We start from the raw sequence: 16,405 nt of genomic DNA, 5'->3' as shown, positions 1-16,405 counted from the left end.
ATTACGGTGAAGCTGGGCCGGGAAAAGGTACTTAGGACACGGGAAGATAAACCTGCCAGAGGGTTTGTTTTTTCAACCAGTTCTTAGCCGTTTTAGTCTGATACCCTGGCCGCGGTCGCGAGTTTTCTTGATAGCTGACGCTCCTCTCCAATAGCCTTCCGGCCCCATAGTAAATCCTTTAAGTTTGTCCTCTACGCGGCCCATTATATGAATTCCAAAACAAGATTGATCTTACGTCCGTTAAAATCCCACGTCTTTCCGTCCACTTTAATGGTGATGTTTATGCTTTCTACCAAATTAGACAAGTCATAGCTCAAAGAAATGGGAGTGTATTCTACTGGGTCAAATGGATTACCTTGGGGCAGAAACTTGGACATAAGAGAAGACTTTTCTCCATTGTTGTAACTATGGACCAAGTCGCAATAGACTTCATAATGAGGATGCGACTTTCCATTTCACATCATATGTACTGCCGCTATTTATCGTGGTACTAGTAAGGCCCAGGAGTTCTACCAATGAACTGTCCTTTAGATTGGCGCTCCCATTATTTTTCTTGAATGTCATTTCATGGGGCAATCCTGTGGTAAGAGTATATCCATGCTTTGCTAGCTCCTTAGCCAGTGTTATGGGGGTGTAATGGGAATCTGGTATTTTTGGTTTGGTGCCGGAAGTTCCGATGACAAAGCCATTAATTAAATTATACCAAGAATTGTACAAAGAGCAACTAACCAACCGAACCCTTTCCGCGCGGATGGGAGGATTCAGATAAGTAGTAAGTCATTCTTGTCGCTTTCCAAAAAGACGATCATTATATTAGATACGCCAAAGCCACGCCTCCGGCCAGCCCTGCGACTCCTACAAAGACCAATTCATTGTCTTTTTGTTTCTTAGAAGGCTGGTAGTAATTCTTGAACTGAGGCTTTTTCATTCTAAAGTCGGGGTGTGCTTGCGCATAAAGTTTGAAGGCGTAGTCTGTGTTTTCGAAGTTCTTGTCTGCCTGCATTTTGTCTTGGTAGTTTCTTATCCAACCAATCCCTGTAAGCTTGTCTTTTTTCATTCCAAGCTGCAACGTCCCTTTGATATTTCTCCAGCGCTAAGTCGTGTCTCTTTCTTTCGGCGGCACCGCTTTTGTCGCCTCTAACTAATCTATCCAAATATTGACCACCATAATTAGCCCCTGTAAATGCTAAAGCTGCAATGACTCCACCTGCGACTAAGCTAACCATTATACATTAGGTAGGTACTTTTCCTTCCGTAGGTAATCCTTTACCATGATAGCCCCGCCTACGGCAGCGGTCATCTTAGCAAAGTTAGCGAAGCTCTTGCTTGGGTCTTCAGTAAAGTCTTCTTTGAGCACTTTCTTACCTACCCAACCAATACCCGCAACGATGGAAGTAATGATAGCTGCCTCTTCAACAGTTTTCAACAACGCGGTCGACATTATATTACAAAGCGAGAAGGAAAATCTAGGTCGCCACGGTACGTGGTGATAAATCTACTCCATTTCAGGGATCTTACTTTTTCTAACCTCCACAGGTGCGTGATACGTTGGTGGTTCTACCTTTTTCGTTGCCCGCCATTGTAAGTAAAGGCTGCCTGCTGCTATAGCGACTCCTAACGCGCCAATGACGTACCCAGGATTAATGAAGGATTCCTCTTCCTCCACCTTTTCTTCTTTCTTTGCTTTGTTCTTCCTGTTCATCTCCGCGAGCTTCTTACCGGCAGCAACTCTGCCTGGAGATTAGCCTTGGTGATTCGTTGCTCCTCTACTTGAGGGGTTTCCTCCGCCTTCGATTCAGCTTCACTCATTTATATCTAAGGACTTGAAGGAATTGATAAGTACTTAACTAGGTACTTGAGGCGACCTGGGTAATTCCCGCGAATGACTTGACTAAGTACTTGATAAGTCACTTGCAGGTACTTGACTAGGTACCTCAGCAAGTGCCGCCTGGAAGACCTTTTCGACTTCTCTGTCCTTCTTGAAGTCCTTCCAAGATGTTCCGAAGGAACCTAGTACCTCCTTCAAGTCGACATGCTGAGCTACGTGCAAAGCCGCAGAGGCGACTGCCATTAACTTACCGCACTTCAAAGACAACCACCCACAGGTTATCTTAAGTTCTTGGGATATGACATAGTCATCTCTTATGTCCTTCTGTAGTTGCTCCACGTCGTCTATGGGCAGTGCAAGTCCAAGCAATTTAGTGGCAAGTCGGATAGCGGAGTCTGCTACGGCGTCCGTGGTCTTACTTGCGAGGGCAGCCTCGTACCTCTTATGGAACTTCTTAACCTCCTCTTCTGACAGCTTATTAACCTGCTCATGGGTAAGTTCCTTACCTATCATTTCTTTACACTTCCCAGAAGACACAAGAATGTTAAGTTGTTCCTTGAGGTTACTTTCATCTAACTGTGTGGGGACTTCATCTATGAGCTGCTCAATGTCCATATATGTTAACGTCATACGGAAACCTCAAAGAGAAGATCATCTTGGAATGTTGGTGCGTTTTTAAATGCCGCATGTATTCGTGCAGCTGTTCCTTGCTTATCTCACCGCCGTAGTCGCTTAAAATGGTTTCCAGGTCAGACTTGCTCGGAGTATAAAATACTACGAGAGAGCCTATGTTTTCCCTAAAGGGCTTAGAGACGCTGGTAAGCTGCTGGGAAAGCAACCAAACGCTAATATTGTCATGTCTGCCGCTAAAGGCGAGCTTCACTAATTCGGAGGTGCGCCTTTTTACGTCGTCCCCACAGGCAATGTCATCCAATATGAGTAAAGTCTGCGTATCTTTAGGGAATTGCTTGTGCCAGAACTTCAAATGGCTGGATAACTCGTTAGGATCTAAGATATCTACGAAGAAGTCGTCATCTTTCACTCCTATGCCTTCCCAGGTGCGGTTATTCACGTAGGTGGGACAAAGCAGCACTATGTAGTCAAAGCGGTATCTAAAGGATCCTAATAGCTGCTCCACGATGAACTGGGTCTTTCCGCAGCCGGTGGGTCCTACTATCAGAGCGTTACAAGGCATGTGATCTGGGTTCATATATAGATGGAACCAGTGGAAGCAGTAAGAAGGATTACCGCCGACGCAAAGGATAAAAGAGACACCATAGAAATGCAAAGGGAAGAGATAGACCGGTTAAAAGAGCGCGTACAGGAATTGTACGATGAAATGTGTGGTCTGAAGCGTGCAGAACGGTTTGGCGCGCTTTTGACAATGGCGGGCTGGGCTAAGGAGTCCATTAAGGACTTCATTCGATATCCCCCATAGATATATGGACTGCATTACGTGCGAACTACCTGCTGACTGCATCATCGTTACCCCTCCGACGCCTCGTAAGAAACACAGCTGCTGTCACTGTAATAAGGTATTCTCTGAAGAAGACTTCGTTGGACATTGGTGTCCCGCGGATACTAAAGCACAAAGGACTTTAGACGACGTTCGAGAAGAGTAAGAGGTCGCAAAGAAGATCTTACTAAGCCCCAGCAAGAGGAATTAGCATAGGTCTTTCTTTTTTTTATCGTTATTTTGTTAAATGCTGCAAAGAGGTCTCAAGTAAGGGTCTATCTTTTATTGTTATTTTGTTAAATCATCACGATCGAAGAATGGTTAACATGATTATCTTTTTGCTGGTTTCAACAATGAGAAAGAATGATACCTCATCTTTTAATGGGGGCTTAACAAAATAACAATAAAAGATAGATTCTTACTTGAGACCTCTTTGCAGCATTTAACAAAATAACAATAAAAAATAAGGTGTATATAATGGAGTGCATGCGATGTAATAAATCTTTCAGCAGTAAGCAGCGACTGCAATACCATCTTTCCAAGAAAGTCTGTCAGAAGACCGTAAGTACCCTTTGCGGTGACTGCGGTAAGGAACTGTCCACTGTACAGGCCCTACGATATCACCGCGAGAACAGAGTCTGCCTCAAAGACCGTTGTCTCCGTTGCGATGAACCTCACTTCGAGGAGAACTGGCATAAATACCGCTGTCGTCGTTACCACCTCGAAGATGTCGTCTGTGAAACCCACGGAGACTTAGCCGAACGTTGTTGTCCCCACGAAACCTCCCGGGTGCTCACGCGACGTAAGAAGGAAATAGACCAGACCTTCGTATGCTTTGACGACGTTGAGGGCGTGAGATGGGAATACAGGGAACACTGGGACGGCATTTGCAACCGATGTGGCTGTATACGTAGCGGTCAACATATTTGGTGTTGCCTGTACGACGGACCCAAGCCCTTAGACCATTACCTTGCTGTAAGAAAAGCATGGAAAAATGAATAATATATGATGTTACCTTACATCGCAGCGTTCGCAGGAGGAGCCTTAATTTACCATACTAATTACATGACAGAAAAAATGAGGTCCGACATAGCAGACCAATACTTAACCGCCCATGAGGATGACTAATCACATAATGGATTAGCGTCGGTGCGGCGTTCGATGTCAAACTTCCATCGACCATTCACTTTACCATAACTTCTTACGTGTGTGTATTCCTCACCTTGAAGGACATACCGCACGCAGTCAGGTGCCCATAAAGTGCACTCTTCATTGTCATGCATCAAGATTAACCTCAATCGGTTGATATCTTCAAACATGACATAATTTTTTATTTTGTAAGTTTGACCAACGGTCAGATTACGCCAGTGTGTCTGTTCAACTATCATTATATCTATGAAATATTCTTTGGTGAGTCCTTAACGCCTCCTGCGTCTTAAAAGCCTTAACACACCAAGGACAAGGTACACGAATGCCTTCCGCGTAATGGTCGATCTCCCTACATATAAGGTCGTAATCGTTGCACACCATGGTTAGGTAACCATTTGCCTCGTATTGTGTGAGTAACGCCTCTTGTTTTGAGGATAATACGCCGTTACCCTTAGGCGTCTTCAACTCCAGGCATAACCCATTATGTTTTTTATGTGCATTAAGGACTAAGATGTCGGGTTGCCCCGCCTGATACCCTTTCTGCCAACATACTATCCTTTTGCTAGCTGAGTCCTGTAGTTCTCCAAGACCTGGTGCGAGCAGTAGGATAGGGTGGAATCGACGTATGTAGTTTACGACCTTCTTATGCAGGTCAAATTCATTTTCTATTTTGAATACCAACTTGTTAGGACTGTCAAAGCGTTTGTCCATTGCATATTTACCTGTTTTCCTGAGGGTAGGGAGAACTTCCTCTAAGACCCAATCCTGGAATGTCTCTGCCGTTGGCATCTTAGAGCTAAATATCAACTGATACAACCCAGATTCAGTTACGTACAGGGAATTAGGCTGTGAATGAGAGGGGAGGCGATTCACCTCCACTCTAAGTTCGCTAAGCTTTACCTTGTATTTATCGCAAACATGCGCCTTAATTGCATCTTTTGGACGCTCGTAACCCAACGCAGCCGCCACTTCCTTTGCTTTGAAATAAAGTTTATCGCCTTGCACTATGCATTGCAGTTTAGTTTCATTGTTTTCAAATACGCGAAGCATTATATACGTAAGGGATATTTCATTCTTTTTTTTTTTTGGATGAGGGAGCGCAGCGCATCAATACGCAACGCTCTTTAGCTGATTCATTTCTACGCTCAGTTGCGCGTCTGAGACTACGAAGATATACGCGTTGATCTTAGTAGTGTCGCTGGCATGTTTGGTGCGCTTGATCTCCAACGTAATGCCGTCCTGAGTATTTACCAGCCGCAATCCCTGACCATGTAGGTCTTCGTCGTTTGTCGTGCGCATGTCGATCCACAGCGCGTACTTATCCTTAAAGAATTCCTTTGGACTAATTTGATCGCCAAACTTACGCGCGACTTCCCGGTACATGTCCTCAGGCTTTATCCCTTGTGAGTAAACCTTATTAGGTACTCCGTTAATGCTAACGCCTACGTTAGTGATGTTAGGATTAAAGAATGCCTCAGAGTCACGCAATCCTGCCGTGTATGTCTTTGCAAACAGCAACATTATCCCTGTAAGGCTGCGTCTGGGTAGGTTAATGCTTTGGTTGATGACCTCTTCGACGTTGTTCGTGAAGCTAAAGGTCTTGTACATCACGACGTGATCGTAAAGGAAAGCCTTCCCAGCGCTGTATTCCATGCCAGCGCTACGAGCCAGCTCTTCGCTGTGTACCGTCTCGTACTGCAGCTCCAAGTTCTTGATGAAATAAGGATCCACAGCTGATGAACTTACATCTTTTCCTTGCAGGACGTTCGTAGTATCTGCTAGGGTCACTTCGAACTGCAGTTCGCTTAGCTGCCTTGGGTAGTATGCACCGTGGTTCGTGATAATTTCGAAATCTAATGGAACGACATATTTAGTACCATAAGCAGTCTTTATTTCGTCTTCTCCTGAGGCGCCAGAGGTTGCGCTTCTTACTTTGCGTATGGCTGCGCTTGCTATTCCCTGCTCTATCCTTTGCGCGCGGTCAAATGCAGTCAACCATAAGTCTTTGTACGTGGTATACAAATCATACCTGTTTAAGTCCAGCAAGGATTCCCCGGCGAACTTTACGCGTATTTTGGAAACAAGGTTTCTACCTGCATTATTGACGACGTAACGCGCGTCTGCGGTATCTGGCTGTATTGCTAGGTTAAACCTTAGCGCCAGGGTGCCAGGAACCAACACTAGGTTATCCGTTAGGCGGGGTACGCCTACGTACAGCGTTTCCCCTGGCTTAGCGCTAGAAGGCGTGAATGTAACCCGGTGAAAGGTGCGTTCTGCTTTCAGTCCGCCAACCTGCTTAGGTAATACGTTGGGGTTTAACTTTGAGCTTATCATATATAATGGAAGTAGAAGGTGATTTTGATCCCCTTACCGAAGAAGGTCAAGTCGACATTAACGACGAAGAATACGACGCATGGACTAAAGGCGCGGAAACCGACCCCCTAATCTACGACATGGCTCTAGAAAACAAGTATGGTAATAGATGGAAAAGCTTCAAGGCCGCCTTGAATCGCATGTGGCACGAAAAGAACCCGGGTAAGTCCGCCCCCGAGTACATAGAACTTCGAAACATGGGTGAGCAGGGAGCAACCGCGCGGGAAACCGTAGAGTGGGCAACGCAAGAGCTAACGCAGCGCTATTCCCACTTCGAGGCCGACGACGTAAGGCTCACAGAACGCGGAAACAAAGCCCTCATAAGCGTCCAAGACTTGAGATTTCCTGACAAAGACCGCTGGACGAAACCGCAACCCCTTTTCGACGACAATGGTGAAGTTAGGGGTGACGTGGCAAGATTAAAAGGCTTTCAACTAGCTACCCGAAGCGCGTTAGAAAGGTTGGCAGCCTTGAATGAAAAGGTTGCGTTAGAAAAACGCGTCGAGGAACTGCAAGAAACGTTGGAAGAAAGGGAGGCAGATTACATGAGGCAAAACCGACTACTTCTCGATGCTCAAAAGAGAGAAGTTGATGACAAAACCCAAAGAATAATAGAAATTAGAGGACAAAGAGACAATGCCCTACGCGATAGAGACCAAGCCCAAAGGGCTTTCGGCCTCACCTTACAGGAGTTAGACCTGACAAAAGAGGAAGCTAAAAACTTGCATATCACCATATCCGGCTCTTTGGAGGAACGGCGGCAGTTGGTTGCCGAAATCAACGCTAAAGAGGGGCAAATCCGGCAAAGAGATCAGGCTATCGAAGACCTGGAGGGGCAAATAGAGCGGCAGCAAGAAGTAATCGAGGACCAAACTCGTACCGAGGAAGAAAGGGAAGCAGCTCAAAAGGAAGTGGAGGCCCTTGAAATACGCCTTGCGGAATTACAAGCGCAAAAGGAAAACCTGGAAAAAGAGCTGGGGCTTACCACCAAGGAAAAGGTAAAAAGAGCCCTTTTGAAGTATGGCGTTCCGCTGGCGTTTGCGGTCGCTATTAGCACCGTAGTAGGAGTTATCCTATCCGCGCTTAAGGCTACAGGCGCGGGCGTAAAGAAATTAGGCAATGGACTAACGGACTTGGGAAAAAAGATGGCAGCCGGTCTTCCTGGGCTGCTGGGTTCGGTTGTTTCCTTGGCACTTAGGGCCGGCGGCGAACTGTTGAAGTTCGTGGGCAACAACATTTGGATCTTGGTCGTCGCTATTGGAGTGGTACTCCTGAAGAAGATGAGGGGTTGATCTTATCCTTGTGTATTACTGGTGGCTTATCGTCGTCAGGCATCCGAGGCGTCCTCGACTGGGGATAAGTAAAGACAGTATTCGCGCCGCCTTGATAATGTGGAACTAGCGGCAGCACGCTCATGGTGCTAATGGGCTTATGATTCCAGACCGCGTTGGTGTTACCGGCATGGTTTATCATTATGTTACCATCGTTGGGGAGAATTTGCAGCTTGACATATTGACAATTGACTATCATATGAAAAGTAACCGGTGTTAAGTCTTCTCCACTCACTGCAGGAGGCTCCAACGAGAAATGAGCTGGGTTCCTATTATTATTCTTTATCCTGTAAGGCAGCAATGGGTGGTTATTCTCGTCAACGAGTCTAAACCCCGCGTTTGCACCTAATTTCGTGCTAATGCTAATGGTACACATTATTAATCCTAAACCCCCAACTTCAACCCACATTCCGATATCAGACCACCCGCCTCCTTCTTTATACGACTTTTGATCTAAATAGTAGGTATAATATGTTTCTTTTAAGTGTGGGTTCATATATTACGGGAAATAAATTTCCTCCTAAAGGCTCACCACCGTAAGGGTGCTAATGGTGGCGTGATTATAAGCCATATCTCTCTGATCTTCTATGCTATTCATGCAAACGCTCCCGGTGTCATCTACGCGCATTTGCAGCTTTACCTTCCCATGGCAATCGGCGACCATGTGGAAAGTCCAAACGGAATGATTTTCGTTGCTGTTGGGGTTGGGCTCTACGGAAAAATGCGCAGGCTCCCTATTGTTCGTCTTCGTACGCATGGGCTGCAGTATGCCATTCTCATCCAGGAACCTAAAGCCCACGTTAACATGACCGCTCGTACCAATGCAAATGCTACAAAGGATTAACTTCTTTCCTGAGTAGTTCAAATCCACGGACATCCCCGTGACGTCAACCCAAGATGGTAGGGTATATACTTTTTCACCTGTGTAAGTCGTATAAACACAATCTACTCCAGCTACGTAGGGGTTGTTCATCGCCATATATAATAGCTCAGACCAATGCTTGCAGCTGCTAAGCCGGCCTTTAGTAAGTTATGGTCATATTCCTCAGGTATCGCAGGCAGGACCTTCTTCGATGGTTTCTTAACTACGGGTAGCTTCGTTTCGTGTGACTTTTTTGGCTTCTCTACGAAGTGAGGAATGTTCCTAAGAGTGTCAGAGTTCACGTCATTCGCCCCAAACTTCATATCCTTAGTAGCTCGCTGCAGTTTATTGTTGTATCCTACTACAGAGCCAGTATTTATAGATAAATTACTAGGCATTAACCAACAACCCGGGGCTACTGCATAGTCCAGTCGGGCCTTAGAATTTTGTATGGCTAGTTGGTAACGCTGTACGCCCTTGCTAATGTCACCCTCCAAGATTGAACTTTCGAATAAGATCAAGGCTTCGGCTCGCGTTTCTTCTGCGGCGCCAGTATTTCCGATTATGCTGGATCGGGTGTTTACCTGAGCTCCAAGGATAGAATACACGTAAGCTTCTATGCTGCGGTTTAAACGGGCAAGGCCGGCTTTGGTTAGTCCTTTACCTTCTGGGGGTATGAAATTAAGATATTGCTTTGTTTGCTCGTCGTTGGTAATTTTGATAATCAGTGGATTAGCCCCTGCATACTTACCACCCTCGTCTTTGAACAGAGGTCCGTCTCTGACTTCCTTAGTGGTCTTAGCGTTTGGTTCAAAGAAGGTGCTACTGTCGTGAGTTTCTTTGTGATACCCAGTGTTCCATCGTAGATTCAACGCATGAACTTCCTTATCACTTAGCTCGTGTCCACCAATCCCCCAATAAGCCCAAATATGCCCCAGACCATTGTTAGCGCCGGCAGTGCATCGGAAATCCTTCCCTACAACGTCAAACTCCTTACAAAGTCTGTCATAAGCCGGCACGCTGTATTTATTATCTCTTGGATAAAACGTGGCATCTCCCGGCAATGCAATAACACCCATTTCATGCAGTATTCTTCTAACCGTGAAGTGAAAATGAAACATAAATATTGAATTCTTCATCAAGCTTGCGCTTACACCACAGCCGCTAGTGGCACACCAAACTGCAAAGTTTAGTTGCTGCGGCCAATAACGCATGTTAGGACCACTTAACCATTCATGAGATTCCTTAGCGGTGGTATGAATAATGGGTACGTCTTTGAAGATATCCCGCACCTTTAACGGAAAGGAATGCTTGTTAGAAATCCGCATGTTCAGCGTTAGGCCCAAGCTTGGGTGTTTATCAAATGAAACTGCGGGTATCGGATAAGTACTGGTACCAAGCAATAATTCCTTTGACCAACTGGGTTCAACATGCGTTGGCGCTGGCGTTGGCTTATGCATTGGCGAATGCTTCAGTTGATCGTCTATTTGATTAACCAGCGTAGGCTTCAAATCCTCGTTGCTGTACATCCTAGAGCCGTTGAAGTAAATCCCATCAGGCCTCCTTTCGAACTTACTAGCATCCGCGTGCGGAAACATCTTCCTAAATGCTCTCCAATTCCAGTAATCCCGGTTGTCGTGATGTGGCTGCTCCTCAATATCATTCCCAAAAGCGTCGTACATTAGTATATATAATGGATGTTATACCATCAGCACCTCAGTTGTACCCAGATGTTCCCTATACTACACCTAATGAACTAAACGCCGAAAACTTTCGTCTGAATAAAGCGAACTTAATCCTGGCTTACTTGGAAGGGCAGGCAAAACACTACGAAAAAGTTAGGAAGAAATACGTCAGAGCCCGTAGCACGCTACATAAGATTGCGATAACTTCAGGATCCATATCTGTTGTGTTAACGGGCTCCGGCGTTGCTACTTCGCTTACTGGGCCGGGAATAATCGTTGGAGTTCCTTTGGCCAGCGTTGGGGCAGCCTGTGGTATTATTTCGGCTGTTGCTACGGGCATTATGAAACAGTTGTCAAGCAAAATATCAAAACACGACACGACAATAGCTCTGTCAAGGGCTAAAGTAAATACGATCACTGACCTTGTCTCAAAGGCTTTGCGTGACAGAAAGATAGACGACGTAGAATTCTCGCTTATCTTAGCCGAAGAGGAAAAGTACGAGAAATTAAAGACTGACATAAGGAATAAAAAAACAGTCGTAAGAGATCTTTCCGAGGAATCTCGCAAAAAGATCTATCAAGAAGCGAAAGAAGAGCTTCAAAGAAAGCTTGCTCAGTAAACATCTGCTTCGAAAAGAGCGTGACGGGATTCTATTTACATATCGAACGTCAGTCTAGAAATTATGCAGATTAAATATAATAATTTTCACATACATAAGCGTCCAGATGTGTCTGGCGTTCGCTCGTGATCGTGGGACTTTGGAGCTGGGGAGGCCTAAAGTCCCGAGTTCGAGCCTCGCTGTAGACGCATTTGGACCGGTTGCTGTGAGTGAAAAAAAAAAGCCTCCCCACACTCACAGCAACCGTGGGGGGAGGGGTAGAAAGTGCGATTCAACCCCGCGATGGGGGGTTTCGTGAGGAAAAGTTGGAAAAGTCAGGGGGTGTCTCGGGACGCTGTCCGGAGTTCACCCTCTGGTGGGTCGTAAGAAAGATATATGTGTACGTACTAGAGGGCCTCTGGCGCGGGATGAAATAAGCCCCGTAAGCCCAAAATGCAAAAAACCCCACTGGGGATAGCTTGGTGTTCTGCGCGATGCATTCCCCAGTGGGGTTTCTGGCAAAATAAACGCCAGTTTTGCATTTTTATTTTCTCGGAATCCATCCTAACAGGGGGTGGTCTATTTTGTAAAATATTTCGTAAATTACATCAGGATAATAAGGAATATCCTTATTCAGCCGACAAAACATCCACTCGGCTTTTGTCATATCAGAAACCTCGGGAATAGACTTACCGGTAATTTCAGACAAAAGATAGGGAATAGCTTTGTAATATTTCCCTAGCTTTAATTTTTTCAACGTTTTCCGTAGACTTTGTGGGGTTGGCTCTTCTAAATGGTCTATGATTTTCTTCCTTACTTCGTTGTCTAAATATATCGGATGTAAACCTTGGATATGACTCATCCAGTCTCGGAAGTATTTTATTCTTTTGTATGGGGTCTTCTTACGACCTCCATTGGCGTAATATTGCTCTTTGGTAGCATTTGGTACGGCATTACGAATATTCTTACCACATTCGTAACACTGTGCTGACGTGTCGTCTTCTATTTGCATTTTCTTGTCACAACAAATATACTTATTTGGTTTAGTAGGTACAAACTTGGGTTTCAAGCACTTTACACAGAAATCATAAACAAACTCTTTACAATCTTCCCACTCCATATATAGACTAACATATTTGCGCTGTTGCCCCCAACCACACTTGGAGTGGGTTGTTTCCGTAGGTGGATTTTTGACGCGGGTCTTGCCCGTGTTGAGATTGCGCTGGAACCCCCATTCCCTATACTACTCCCTTAGCTTTGCAGATGTAAAAATGTCTCCAGGCTCTGATGATCTGGCTTGGAGGTGATACAACCCAGTTGTTCTCTGAGCCCCAATTTTGCGCGAATGCGTCTACGTTCTCGCAACCAGGATTCCAAAACCTGGAATTAAATCTGGTACATTTGGTATTATACCAAGATGCAAATCGATCAATGGTGAACGGGCCCCACATGTTATTGAGCCACTTATATATAGGCATGCTTATGCCCCAGTCGTCCACGTCATTAAGCTTACTTACATAATCAGCCAATTGATTCTGTTGCCTTGGAACCCAAACTGGATTTACTGATATACTATTGACCGAACAAGCATCTGCGATTTGCTCAGCAACTGCCTGTAACTCTGGGTTCATGCTTCCCCTATGGATAAGGCTTACGACATTTTTATTGTCGGTGTACCATTGTATATTGTGCCCCTGTAACGTGTTTGCAAGGGACTGTATCATGTTGTCAATTGCTTTGGCTTCACGCCAAGTTGAGCTTTTGTTTCTCTCAGCTCCATCCCAAAGCCCGTGGCAAACTAATTTATTTCCTGCTGATATAGCGAACCCCCCATAACCACGCCCAGAAGCGTCGGAATAAATCACGGAATCGAATTTCCGAGGTTCTTCAAACAATTCTGTACCATTAAGTTGGCTTACGTTATTGGTCCAAAAGGACAATTCCTCCAAAACGCGCGAAGTTAGGTGGACGACGGAATTCCAGGACCACCTGGTCTCTAAAGCATAATACATATGTCGAGTGTGCAGGTAAACCTTTGGCCCAATGGCTTTTGACATGGAAATAATCTGACCCACAACCCCCGCTAGCTGCTTGGCTTGTATTGTGTTGGGACCTGTGAGGATGCGCGCTACTGAATCTTTGAGCTTATTTACCCTTTTTTCTGTGACATACAGGCGATTTTCTGACATGTTAAAAACGTGTCCCAACCAGGTTTGCACTAACTTAGGTTCCCAGTCGCACTTAGTGTCACTGAGGATAAAACCTAGTCGAGATAGATGCTCGCGAACGGATGCAGCATCAGATGTTGCAGACTCCAAAGAGCGATGGCCTCCTATTCCATCGTCTAAAAACATACAGACGGCCTTACCCGAACCCCTCCATGAACTCACGACTGGTTTGAGCATTTTAGTAAACAAATACGGAGCCGTCGATAAACCGAATGGTAATACATTGAAAATAAAATACTGTAACTTACCCTTATAGAACCATCGAAAACCTAAATAGGATCGATGAGGTTCAAAAATTTCAACGTGATGGTAAGCGCTCTTGATATCGAAAGTATAGAGAAAGAACCCCCTTTGAAAAAGCTGTTTAGCTGTTTCTACGTCTTCGCACCGAAACTTATATTTATAGAGGTGTGGGTTAACATGCCTTAAATCTAGAACTAATCGCTTCTTTCCATCATCGCGAATGGAAACGGACAAGGCATTTACAACTTTTGGTTGGTAGTCCACCCTATCGATGCTACCACAAGTTAGTAAATCTGTTATAGCTTCTGTGACAAAAACCTGATTGTCTAAAGCCGACTTATTATTCCTTAGCACTGTAGGCTCAGGGAGAGTTATTAAAGGTAGTTTGTAACCCGATTTAACAATCTCTAACACCGGTTGAGTGACTTCTAACGCCTCCCATTCAGCGACATGTCGTTTGAGATTTCCTCTCACCTGCTCATGAGTTTGATCAAACTCTAGGAAATCTGCCATTGCTTGCTCATCGTTCTCTATAACAATATCGTCACTAAATTCGCTCTCCCAGCCTGTGCGAAAACACTCTTGCCCATCTTTTATTCCCTCCGAATCAACTAACAAGGAAAAATCAGGCATACTTAACTTTTTGTTTCCTGCTTGAGGAGTAGACCCTTCGGTTACTATCAGTGGGCATTCACCTCGCCAATGCCCCGGTTTACCACAACTGAAACACAACCCGCTTCTCTTTGCATTATAAGCTCCAGGGTAGTATGAATATCCTCGACCTGGACCCACGATGGGTAAAGCTGCCTGAGAAACAAAACTGTTGGCTGTTGGGTTGGTAACTGTAGCTGTAGGGGCGGTTCTAGGAGCTCTTCTGAACCAAGCATTGCGGTTCCTGCCTGCTTTGGTTGCGCGGGCTTCGACTACTTTTCTTTGAGCTTCTTTTTCAGCTTTTTTGCATCATCGTCATCCTCGGCGAGTTCATTCTCTACGTATTCGCCTACGGTCTTCCACCCGTATTCTGACTTGTCAGCTAAAAGGATTAGCTTCTGTCGTTGGTCGATTAAAGCAATACCTTCTTCCAGCTCGTGTTTTCTTGCTTGAACAGCCTCTCGGGCCTCGACGACAGTCTGCTTTACTTGTTCGTTATGCTTGAATTGGTGCTCGTGACCTTTCTTCTTGAATGAACGAGGCTCAGTGAACTTTATTCGTTTGATTTCATTCATCTGGGCTTCGTGTGCGGTGCCCGAAATAGTCTCTAACTCTCTCTTCAAATGGTTCATCTTAGTGTCCATCACTTCGACAAGCTTAGTCATCAATGTGTTCTGTTGTCTCTCTATCTCTTCTTGTAGTTTTGTATCCATACTTGCAGTCAAATAATGCTTGGAAAAATAAAGACCTCGATGATAAAATGAAAGCTTGTGTCAAGAAAAAGAGAAAAGCGAAAAACAACGTCAAATAAAAGCAAGACAAAATTAGTGTGCCGTGCTTAACCTTGCAGTCAGGCTAGAATGAAACCCTTCGCCTGCGAAAGCCCGCCTTTTGCCGTTCGTTGCGTCATTATCTCCATGGCAACCACTCTCCATATTAGGCGAACCGTGAAAACAATATTTTGCTTCTATTCTTCGAACCGAAGCAAACAGCAATGTGTCTTTATATAAAATCACTTGAATACTAATGAAGAGGACTTTATCGGGTATGAAGGCTCATGCACGTGACGTGTATGGTGGCTGAAATTGGACCATAAGCTTATGAATTATTAATGAGTGTTTTAATGTAATATAAAGTCCACGCCATATATCCTTTAAGGCAAAACCAAACATGTAATGGCAAATTTGATTGACTGAATAGGAAACAATGATTTCTGAAAAGGTCCGCGAGGTTTGATCGTGACTTTATGAATAAAATAATCAAGTTCGGTTTTGACTTCAAACCACTGTTAGTTTGGTTGCGTGGGTGAGAAAGGTATGTTATGGCTATCAGTTGTGCAAAACAGTAAATATATCACTGGAGGAGTAGAACATTGCGAACTACAAAAAGCAAAATACTTCGACAACCAAAAATAATTGATGCTAAATGCATAGTGCTGCACATAGCTAGTTAGGGGCTGGATCTAGGAGTTGATTAGGGGTGTCCCAAATGAAAAAAAAAAATGCGTATATAGATAAGTATGCATCACTTCAGAAGACCATAATAGTAATTACGGCGTTATGAGATACGTGTGCGGTACACCACAGGACACCCCTTAGATCCGCCCCTCCTAGAAATATTCTAAATTTCTAGATTGTTTGATTTTTATACTTTGTCCTTAAATTAAATCAATTTTTTTCTTGTAACCTTCGATATCTTGTTTACTTATTGAATAAAGACTGTCAATGTTAATAGCCATAAATGGATGTAGTTCAACATTTGCTTCTGAAAATCTGCCCCTAGTAGTGATATTCAAAGACGCTTTACTGGGATACCTGTGGTAGGCCATTCGAAAACTATTGGGTATGTATTCACTATCTATCATTTCAGGGGAGGTGGGCCGAGGGGGCACTGGCCTCCCTATAAAATCTTAATGGGACTTTACACTGCACTGTTTCTTTTCCTTTTTGGATTGCCGCTATGGAAACTAGAAACAAAAATGGCGAGTGTGCCCAAGAACA

General features: G+C 44.6%; 1 protein-coding gene and 1 pseudogene across 2 annotated transcripts in view; both read right to left on the bottom strand.

The window, feature by feature from the left end:
- Positions 1–16,405, bottom strand: part of LOC116298775 (tumor protein p63-regulated gene 1-like protein) — a 102,910-nt gene that overhangs the window by 8,214 nt on the left and 78,291 nt on the right. The gene's annotated exons all lie outside the window — the stretch shown is intronic.
- Positions 12,522–15,604, bottom strand: LOC148911146 (uncharacterized; annotated as a pseudogene).

This window comes from Actinia tenebrosa, unplaced genomic scaffold (genome assembly GCF_029948245.1).
Source record: "Actinia tenebrosa isolate PJP-AT-01 unplaced genomic scaffold, QUT_ActTen_1.0 PGA_scaffold14__42_contigs__length_11649687, whole genome shotgun sequence".
Lineage (NCBI taxonomy): Eukaryota > Metazoa > Cnidaria > Anthozoa > Actiniaria > Actiniidae > Actinia > Actinia tenebrosa.
The sequence above is the reverse complement of the archived record's forward strand: the minus strand, read 5'-3'. Positions and strand labels throughout refer to the sequence as shown.